At 43.2% G+C, this 9,638-nt stretch overlaps 1 long non-coding RNA gene across 1 annotated transcript in view; it reads right to left on the reverse strand.

The window, feature by feature from the left end:
• LOC147149596 (uncharacterized) overlaps positions 1-9,638 on the reverse strand; it is an 81,055-nt gene that overhangs the window by 71,283 nt on the left and 134 nt on the right. Inside the window, exon 2 of the long non-coding RNA XR_015086135.1 lies at positions 9,553-9,619. This is a non-coding gene — a long non-coding RNA (uncharacterized LOC147149596). The remainder of the gene's footprint in view (positions 1-9,552; positions 9,620-9,638) is intronic.

Here is a 9,638-nt window from a genome sequence, read left to right on the forward strand (position 1 = left end):
ACTTGATATACTTTTCAGTCATATCGCCCGGCCCTACCTTCACTTGCCCTGATCCAAAACAAGTCTGGACAACAAATGTTGGCACTAGCTCCTTCCCAGCCTCATCTCCGATTTTCGCTGGACTTTCTTCTCTAGATGTGACTCACTCTCTCGCCAGTCCCCAAAATCACTTTCGGCCCCCACTGCAAGGTGCGCTGCCTCGTTACAAGGCAGCTTAATGAAGCCTTAAGCATGCATCTGCCCGCTGGTTATATTGGCTGACTACTGGTTGAGAAAGTGCATGATTAGATATGAAGCAGAGGCCACATTTTAAAACGTAAAAATCGGCAACGTAAAAATCGGCAACAATCGGGTTAATTTAGTCTAAAATCGTGATCACGATTAAAATCAAATAATTAATTAGCAGCGTTGTTTGCAGGTGCACTTGACCTTTTCGAAACTTTTGACTGCACATGTCCAGCTGTTCACTTTTTCGGTTCTTTGCCTAATTGTTTGTTTTATGTTAAAAGACGTCCTGTTCAATGCCTTCCTATGACTATTACAGTCTTTTTTTTATGTATTTGGAATAAAGTTAGGCCGATGTTTTTTTTCAGATTCTTAGTATGTTTTTGTTTTTCTACAGACCGAAACTATTATAACTTAGTATTCACTCGAGTACTGACCGATACAGAGTACCGATACCGCTGGTACTTTTGATATACTAAACATCATTTAACACAATGACAAAACATTGTGACCAAAGATCTATTCTATAATATATCTATTAAAGATATATTCTCGTCTTTTGCAATGGATCTCATTTGATTACGCTGATGCTGAAGTTCACGTGACTCAATATGACCATAAAGTGCCATTGGGACTTTCTCATTTCACCCCAAAAAACGGTGAGACTTTCAGAGAAGTTCATTGAATTAAGTAGATGTTATGCGGTTGGTAATGCATATTGGTCACGCTCCAAAGCAATTCGGAATTTCTGGAAGGAATTGACGTCAATTGAAACATTACTACATGGCAGAGTGGCCATGATAAATGAGCTTAGCAACACCCAATTGCGCACATGATATGATGATAATATGAATATGCAACATTTGATTAGAGGAGACACATGTATACCCGCAAGACTCTTTTATTCGACTTCTAATCATTGGACCAAATCAACAAGACAATTGGCTCAAAAACATGGCAAGAAATTGCAGGGCCCAGTGGCTAAGATACATATTTTTGTGTTTGTAGTTTATAAGTTAAAATAAATAAATAAATAAATAAATAAATAAATAAAAACATCTCCCCCACCTCCCAACGCCACTTCTTTGCACTTTAACAAATACGCATCACATTTCTATTTCCCCTCCACCTGCTACCGCGGCAACCAATTTCATCATCCGGAGCGTGTGAAATTTCACACTCATTGTTCACAACACGTCGTTTAATATGCACTGCCCCCCCCCCCCTTCCACTCTCGCCCCACAAACTACATCCCCAATCCGACATATGAAATCCTTCCATTCTTGTCCGCCAGCCAACAAAAGATGCAGCCAATCATCTCCAAGCCATGGCAGATACAATTTTCTCCGAACAATTTGACCGCGTTAAGAGGAAAATTGCCTTCAATATAGGTGTTTTTCTTTTTGAAAGACAACAACAATAAAAAGATAGAACTGTAATGCGTCTGTCAGCGCTGGGAAAGGCGCAGGGCACGCACGGTGGGTGTTTTGGGGAAGTGGGGGGGGGGGGCTAGTGGGTGCTTACTTGTAATATCAGCATCTGTGCCAGACAGTCGCGCCAAATGAATCCCACTTTCAACATAACAGCCAGGCGTCACATGAAAACGACTGCGGCCGACAGCGGTTGTCAGCCGCGCGCTGGCCGCCGCTGACGTGCGAATTGTCATTTATTACACGTCGCGCCTCGCCTCTTGCCGGCTTCTCCCGACTGTATTGATTCGCAAAGCGCCGCGTGGTGCGCCGGGGAGGTCGCGCCCCGAGCAGCGCCTCGCGAAATGGCGCCATGTTTCGTGACCCGCCGAAGTCACACACCCTGGTACCCAACGAAAACAACCCGCAAGGAGGATGGAGACGATGAGGAGACAGAAATCAATGCGAAGCGAATGGCCAACCCAGGCCGGAGCTCCGAAATGTCACTCGCACGAGGCCACGCCCTTTTAAAGCCACGCATCAACGTCAACGCATGAATACTAACTAGTAGGGGTGTCACGGTTTTTGTATTCGTCCCGTACAGTCTCATACGACGAATACGTGTGATGGAGAGAGGGAAAAAAAAAAAAAAAAAAAAAAAAAAAGGCAGCGCCTGAGACCAAGCGACCGCCACATTTGTTGTTCGATGAATCGATCAAAACAAATGTAGGAAGAAAAACGGCGAGTGCGGGAGAAAGCATATGGAGCTAGAGGAGCCGTCCGCACTATACAAATCAGCCGCTTGGGAACATTTCGGCGTCCGATTGGAGTACGACGGCGATGGGGTGCGAGCGGCGGGGCGGACAAGAACTGCGTCGGCGTTGTTCGACGCAACGCTTCAAACATGCTAACACATGTCAGACGGCATCACCCCGATACAGTTGCCGGCGGACGAAAAAAGTAACTCGCTCAACACCAACAAGTTATCCCGGCTAATCATCCAATCGTGGCTCAGCGTCGGAAAACAGGTGAGCTGCGATTGGTCTGAGCCCTGAGCGTTTGTGATGTCATTTTCGGGGGACCGAAGTGACAAAATGGCCGCCCCAGAGAAGGCTAAAAAAAAAAAAATGGGTGCATTAACTCTTATTCCACAAACGCAATATTTATCAGAACACCTTGTTTCAACAAGTGGGTTTGCGTAGAACATATTCTTGAAAAAAAAAAATGTTTTGGTTGACTTCCTTTCTTGTTAAGGGCCTAATACAGAAAAATCAACGATGAAGCAAGCACGGTTGACTTTGAAATTCACCACCTTTAAATTTATTGAACATGTCAAAAGAAGTGGAAGTCCCCAGTTTCTTCAAGCTTTTCCCTCTCGTTCGTCGCCCCCTCTGTAATAATGAGCGTTTTAAATGTTGCGGCCCCCCCCTAAGAGCATTCTCGTATTCATTAAGTGGCCGCCTGCAATAATGAAGGCGCGTGGTGCGGCGAGCGCGCCTCTTTAGTTTGACTGCGTTCTCGCCGATGAAGTGCACGTCGCTCCCGGCGAGGGCCCGGCTGACTGGCGTTATTGCGCAGGCCCGCCCCGCTGCTGCCTGTCATGCCTGTCAAAGTCAGGCGAGGATCACTTTATCATCGTTTGTCTGCGGCGTCTGACGCCATCGAGCGGGGGGCAGCCCTCAGGGAAAGGTTGGGTTTTTTTTGTTTTTTTGTTTTTTTTTGGGAGGGGTACGCGAGGACTACACAGCAGTGCTAAACTAATGTATTCGACCGGCCCCGGTGTAAGCTACATCTGGCCAAAATTAACAGCAGAGGTAATAAATAAAAGCATTTGTTCTTTGTAATGTTACTACTTAGGATGTTCGATAGCACTTTTTTTTTTTTTTCCAGAACGAGTACTCAACTCTTGAGTAGTCACCAATATAGTGATGGGCATGACAGTTCTTTTAAGTGAACTGAATCATTAGAACCAGTTAAATCGAAAAGAACCGTTCAAAAGATTGGTTCACCGAATCGTTCGCCCTCCCCGATACCTGGCATCGGTACTCGCCCATCTCTGGTTACTACGTTAGCATGTTGGAGCGCTTTTCAACAAAATGATCAAATGTCATCATTATTCTTATCTTTGGTCGAGACGGCAAGTTATACGCTACCTGAAACACAAAATTGTTTGAGTTGGTTGAACGTTGCGATTGACTAGTTCTGCCTCACAGTTTTGTGGTCTGCCCTTTAACATAACATCGTCGCTTTCCTGTGAAAAACACGCATGTCCATTTTTTTAAATCTTTTTAAAATTTTTTTTATTTTACCTTAATGGGGTTTCCGCGTTACGGACATCCCATTGTGTTTTGGGGTTTTTTTTTTTTTGTTTTTTAATGACAAAATTGGGCACACGTGTTTTTCACAGGACAGTGATGATATTTAACAAGGTATTTCGAGTAAAAATGGTTGTTTAAAACAAATTAAACAGGACCATCAATGTAAATTGCTTAACTCCCTGGAACACAATCATGGACCATAGAATTGTGGATTAAGTTAATATTGCACAATGACCATGTCCGTTTGCTACGATACTTAGTCCAAGTAATAACATCCGAAACTCTCAACCTTCTTCTCATTAGAAGCGTGTGTATGATCATTCAGCATGAAGTTGCTTGTTTAAGGTGCAATCTTTACTTACTGTTGCTTTAGTTGATGAAATTCTGATTACAGTACCAGATAGCTTTCCCCCCGTAACTAACTTGATGCATCAGTCTAACTAAAGCCAGCAAATGAAAACAGGACGCCTGATCGCGAGCTCTTTTTGTGCGGCGTTATGATGTTATGACGAGCAAACCATATCGGGCTCGGAGGGCCGGCGGGCAGGATATCGCCGTATTATTCCGGCTCATTACACCCGAGTTGGAATGTCAGCCGGTTTCCTGTGAAACTGAACGGTCACTCCGACGCGGCGCAGCGGAACCAGCTTAAGGAGCTCTGACTTGTATGAACATTAACACGTAAGCTGAAAATATGAAACGTCTGCTTGACTCAGACGTTTTTTTTTGTTTGTTTTTTTCCCCCCGTTCAAAGCTTAGCGGCCATTATCATCTCACACATAACGGTAAATAAAGACTGTTGTCATGTTCTACACACATAGACAAGATTGTGGGTACGCCTCTGGTGATGAAAGAAAAGACCACATCACTGAAATAAGGTGAACTTTACAACAACAACAACAAAATAATTAATACATTAAAATGCAATAGAAATTAATCCATGAAAATCAGACACGACTGAAAGCAAAACATGAAAATGTGGGACTGGAATTTGCCACAATTGCCAAGTTAAAGAGCTTTTGAGAGAATGACCTTTGGACAGTGAAGCTTTTGGGAGAGTCATATCAACGTTGTGTTCACAGAAACAAATATGAAGGACAGCAACAAAAGAGCACAGTCCCTCCTGTGAAACATGGAGACTTGGTTTTGTTCGGTGGCTGCTTTGCAAGCCAATCTGGAAAGTTAAGCAGCTAGTTATACTTTATTGATCAAATTAATACTTATGAGGAAGAAAAATGTAAAGGAAAAGTTGTCATATTCCAAGAATAAAGTTGGAATAGTTCAGGAAAAAGACAAATATTGCATTTTTCCAAAAAATACGATATTTCAATAAAAAACTTTTTGAAATCAAACAAAGTTTGTAATATTACAAGAAACAAAATTCCGCTCATAAAATAATGATATTTGAAAGGAAATCGCAGATTTCCAATAAGTTGTAATAATTTGAGGGGTAAAAGGAAAGTAGTAAGACGTAAAGCCCACTGAGGGGCGAACATTTTGGACTGTTGGCAAAGGCCAGGTCCTTTTTTCCTCAAACCTTTTGGGGGTTAGCATTTTTTTTTGGGGGGGGGGGGGGCATTTTGCTGTGGCCTTACCACTCCTTCCTTCCTTCTTTGGTCCATTTGGAAAAACAGAGTTGTTCTCCATATGAGGATATTCACCAAAGGAAAGTCAATCCTCAACAGTCGATTGATTAATATTTGCTTTCAAAATGACACGGCGTGATGTATGAGGGGCTGGCCGCGTATAAACGAACGCTTTCGAGGAGATGAATAGCCTCAGCAGAGCATTGTAAAGTTCAAGCGGCAGATTTGCATATTTATATTACACCTTGCTGATAATAAGCCCGGGCCGGATGAAGCCGGGACGCAATCATCAATTTGTCATTGTACGATTGTTACATGACAAAAGTACTTCTTATTAGCTCGCCGCTACCACTGATATGTTCAATTACTTGCCACAATGAGATGTACTGAAGTGACTTTAAAAAAAAAAAAAAAACAATTTAGATGACGACAGTAACATTGAACCTGTCAACGGATGATTCATTCTAGACGCCGCTAACAAAAGACAAAAAAAATGTTTGAATCTGCCTGATATATTGATATGCAATGCAATACTATATTTATATTGATGATATTGGGTACTTGGGGTTTAGAGAATATGCATCTCGCCCGAAGCCAGAGTACATATGCCAGCTGTTATGTCACTATCCTGCTAAGATTGAACACAGTTTGCCTAAATTAGAAAATTTCCCCCCCCCCAAAATGATATATAAACAAACACTACGTCCATATTTAAAGCAGGAGGCAGCTCGAGTCTCGAAACAATGAGCGCCTATAAATAACGAAGTGTCAAAGGTGGCAGTCAATAAAAGCGCAAACAGGTGGATGAAACAAACACACCTTGCAGCTCTCCCTCCCGCTCCACATCGTCTTAACACCACATGTGCTGGGACCCAGCCCCCGGGGGTCATACTTTAAGCTGTGATGGGCCATAAAAGCACTTTGCACCTTAAGTGAAAGATACGACTTTCAAATATTTGATACGCAATGCGCGCGTACCTGACTTCTGCACATCTGGCTCGCGAGGAGCAACAACATCTGCTAGCTGGTGCTTTCAAAAGGCATTTAATTTGTCGAGAGACTGGTCACAAGGGGGGGGGGTATAAGATTAGGAAGAATTTGACAAATATTTTATAACAACAGCATGCATTTTGCTCAATTTGTGGTGAATCGACATTTCTGAAAAGAAATATGGTACAACTGTTTATGGTTGTAGGTTATGAGGATGCGTGGCTTCCTTCGTCCTTTGTCGTCAGGCCGTGACCCTCCACCCTTGACCTGGGTACCCTTCCGGCCGCGACCCCCTGCCCTTATTCATAAAAATTAGCACCCGCCGCCCCGTTACGCCCCTGCCCCCTCCAAAAAAGTGTCCGTGACTGACGCCGCCACGGGAGGGATGCTAATGGCAGAGGCTTTTTAAGGATCATTAGCTGGCTAATTTACTATTCAAACCCGCTGTGGACACGCTTCAAACACGCTGCAAAATGCGCCATAGTACTTTACTACTTACCCAACTGCATGTGCTTACTTCCATTGCGAGCCCCGGGGTTGTTTTTGTCGTATTGTATAATTATTTGGGTCCAACAGACGGCCATAAGTCACAGTCAACAAGTTACTTATTCATTTTACACACTCATGGCCTTCAAAATAAAATCATACCAGCACACCACTATACACAGCAGGTTTGCTACGGCGTACTTCCGGAAGTAGGGAAGACGCCAGAAGAAGTACAAGAACTCCACCTTGATGTGCCGGCGTCATACTTGAGTGCTGCGCACAGTTTAATATACTCCCGGACACAAGTTGTATTGAAACAGTTACGTTCCAAGTTGGGGGGCGTCGCTTCAAAAAGAAGGCGACAACAATGGATATCGTGCCTGCTACAACCATAAAGGGACCAAGATGACTAGACTATGCATTTAATCTTATTGCCAAACTAGTTTGCTTTGCATGCAACGAGCTGCGTGCTGTATCCTCTCTCTCCTCCTCTCCGTGTGGGAAACTGTATGTCATCGCAACATGTGACATAATGGACCGATCAGAGCAACAACAATTCCTGATGTGTGCGTGGCATGTGTTGCAGACCTGTCGCCAACAGCACAATGTTTCGGTCATGTGAATCAATGCGGCAGTTGTCGCTCGCGCCGACGCGGGAGTAGAAAGAAGCCCAAAAAGAAGCCTTTCACCGAATAGGCTGAGATGAAATTTGGCCGCCTCGCGACCACGTCAAACGCATGAGGGCCGATTAGTGGGCCGGACTAAAATCCACTTCCGGCCATGCTTAGTCCAGACATTTTTTCAAAATTTGTCAGCCCCCACGCCCCGCCCCAAAAATGGGCATCCAGCCGGGCCGGAGGGTCCGACCGGTCCGGCCCAGGGACGCGCTGCCCAGCTCTACTGTTTATCATAAATACAGCCTTAGCCCAGAGAGGTCCATCTGCTTTGATTTTATTTAGTGATTCCCCTCAGGGACCCCCGAGCTGGAGCGAGAATAACAATACTCGGGCCCATCTGTTCGGGCAGAAGCAGCCCGGCTAAATTACGGCACGCTACGAGCGGCGGGCATATGCCGTGGCATAAAGCTACAAGAGGGCATTGTGTGCCAGCTGTTGTGTTGACAAATACTTATCTGGCACTTCTGAAGTCAGCGCGAAGCAAAGCTGATAGGTGTGGCGCAGGGTGGCGGGAATTGTGTTTTCTGCATGTATAATACATGCTAATTTAACAGAGGGTATCACTTTGTAAGAGATTGTCTGGGGATTTGGGTCACTATATCTACACTGTTAATCAGATTTTGTGATCAAAACAAAGACTATTGTACAAAATACCAAAACAGTGCACTATTGTTGATGAAGACTATTACATAGACCTTTCAGCACAAAAACAAAAAACAAAAAAAAAAGAGCTGTCACGACGAGCAGAATACAGCAAAGTGGTAAAGTGAATTACGAGCTGATTGACTTAAAAAACGTGCACTTTTGTTACCGGAAATCACCACTCTCGTCTTTTCCCATGGGAATGACAAGTACGACAGGGTGGATGCTGGACCTTTATTTTCTCACTCGACATGAGAACTGCAGCGAGGAAATCAAAGACTGCACGGCTTAATCTTTTCTTATCCTCCTGTAAGAATAACAATCTGTGCTTATATTGTTCTTGTGCGTTTACAAGTCGGAGGATGATCCCGCTCAACAGGCTTTGACCCCGCTCATCCCATTACCAATGAGCTTGACAAATACACTTGCTTTTGTTGCTTGTGGCCCGAGGTACAATCTCCTCAACAAGGTGAAATTCGCAAATTAATTTGGAACAGCCCAGCCAGAACCCAGACCCAAAACTACATGAAAATCATGTCAATCAAAATCTGACGCCGGTGCAAACAAGTCAGTCTCCAAGCAAAAAAAAAAAAAAGAGTATTAAATATTGAATTCTATTTACTTGGTATAAATTTAGATATATTTATCTTTTAATAACTTCTCTCCAAATCTTTTCTGATAACAGGCATGTGTTCTGTATCCACTATATTGTCTTTGTCAAAACAAGAACCCAAAACTAAGTACTTTCAGAAACTCGCCGAGGTATGTGTAAAGTTTACTATGCTGCAAGTAGCTTGATGACCAAGTGAGTTTAACTGATCTTCAAGCTTTCAAATAAACCTACAGATTTCAAGGACGTTCGATACAAGGATTCAAATAGCAGTCGAAAATTAAACTTATGTATGCGTTTGACTTTTAACTGATCTTCATCTTATCGATGTATTTATAATAAAACAATGTACACTTTTACAGTGTTCAGTATTTTAAACTGTATGTCTGATCAAGAAACCTACTGATCTTGAATGACGCTTGACAAACTGAAACACAAAAAGATGTCCAATTGGCCTACTTTCTCTTGAAAAACGGCAATGATTAATGTTGTTTTCTGTTCATAAAATGGCAATATTGATGTTGAGACTTCAACTTTAGGTTGAAAAAAAAAGGGCTGCATAAAGACTACTTTACTATGTGCTGTAAGGATATTTAGTGACAAACTCACCTCTTGTGTTCACCAGCTTGTACGAAGACCCTTGTAAATCCACTCACCAGAAAGTTCGTTTGGTAGGCTACCCGTTGTCCAATACA

Source organism: Filicampus tigris, chromosome 3 (genome assembly GCF_054856515.1).
Source record: "Filicampus tigris isolate MCC_2025a chromosome 3, RoL_Ftig_1.0, whole genome shotgun sequence".
In the NCBI taxonomy this organism is placed as follows: Eukaryota; Metazoa; Chordata; class Actinopteri; order Syngnathiformes; family Syngnathidae; genus Filicampus; species Filicampus tigris.